This window comes from Propithecus coquereli, unplaced genomic scaffold (assembly GCF_000956105.1).
Source record: "Propithecus coquereli isolate 6110/MARCELLA unplaced genomic scaffold, Pcoq_1.0 Scaffold187, whole genome shotgun sequence".
Classification (NCBI taxonomy): Eukaryota; Metazoa; Chordata; class Mammalia; order Primates; family Indriidae; genus Propithecus; species Propithecus coquereli.
The window spans coordinates 1,998,832-2,000,661 of NW_012143523.1; positions in this window are offsets into that span (position 1 = coordinate 1,998,832).

The following is a 1,830-nucleotide window of genomic DNA, read 5'->3' on the forward strand; positions in this document are numbered from 1 at the left end:
ACAAAATTCAGCATCTTCTCATGATAAAAGCATTCAACAAATTAGAAATAGAAGGAATCTCCCTCAAGTATCTCAATCTAATAAAAGCCATATGTGAAACACACAGCAAACATTATTCTTGGTGGTAAAGACTAAAAGCTTTTCCTCTAGATCAGTAACCAGGCAAGTGTGCTTTCAGCAATTCAATTCAATATAGTACAGCAAGTTCCAGCCAGAGCAATTAGGAAAGCAAGGGAAATAAAAGAAATCCAAATTAGAAAGGAAGGAGTGAAATTATCATTGCTTAATGATGATATGACTTTATATATAGAAATCCCTAAAGATCACACACACACACACAAACACACACACACAATGTTAGAAGTAATAAATGAATTAAGCAAAGTAGCAAGATGCAAATTCAATACTTACAATATCAGTTGCGTTTCTATATACTAAAAATGAGCAAACTGAAAAGGAAATTATGAAAACAATTTTATTTAAAAAATCATCAAAAATAATGTAATACTTGGGAATTAATCAAAGATCTGAAAGATTTGTACAATGAAACCTATAAAACACTGCTGAAAGAAAAACAAGATAAAAATGAAGGGAAATACATTTCATGTTCATCAATTGGAAGACTGACTTAATGTTGCTTAGATATCAATACTACCCAAAGGGATGTACAGATTTAGTGTAATCCCTATCAAAATCCCAATGATTTTTTTTCTCCAGAAATAAAAAAATTCCAAAAGCTATCCATAAGAGCCAAAACAATTTTGAAAAGAAACAGAAGCTAGGAAACACACTTCCTGATTTCAAAACTTATTACAAAGCTAAAGTTATCAAAGCCGTGTGGTAGTAGCATAAAGACAGGAATATAGAGCAATAGAATAAAATAGTCTGTAAATAATCCTTTGCATATATGGTCAAAAGATTTTTGACAAATGTGCCAAGACCATTCCAAGGGGAAAGACAGTGCTTTCAACAATGGTCCTGGGAAAACTGGATATATAAAAGCAAAAGAATGAAGCTGAGCTCTTACCTAAAGCCATATACAAAAATTATCACAAAATGGATCAAAGACCTAAAAGTAAGACATTAACTTACAAAAATTCATAGAATTAAACATAGTACAAAAGCTTTATGACATTGGATTTGGCAGTAACTTCTTGGGTACCATACCAAAGGCATAGACAACAAAAGAAAAAAAATAGATAAATTGGGCATTATGAAAATTGTCATCAAATAGCAATGTCAACAGTGTAAAAAGACAAACCACAGAATGAGAGAAAATATTAATAAAGCAAATATCTGATAGGGATTAATATACAGTATTTATAGGGAATTCTTAAAACTCAACAACAGAAAAATAAACAACCTGAGTCAAAACTAGGCAAAACAATTGAATAGACATTTCTCCAAAGAAGATATACAAAAGGTCAATAAGCGCATGCAACATGCTCAACATCACAAATCTTTAGGGAAATGCAAATTAAAATTACAGTGAGATACTACCTCACACCCTTTAAAATGGCTACTATCAAAAGAATAAATACACGTTGGTGACAATGTGGAGCAATTGGAACTCTTGTGCACTGTTGTTGGGATTGTAAAATGGTACAGCCACTTTGTGAAAAACAATATGGTGGCTCCTCAAAGAATTAAAAATAAAATTACCATATGATCAAGCAATTCCATTTCTGAGTATATACCCAAATATTAATAATTAGAAGCAGAATCTTGAACATGTGTTGTACACCCATGTTCATAGTAGCATTATTCACAATAACTAAAAGTACAGAAGAAATCCAAGTTGTGTATGGATGGATGAATAGATAAGCAAAA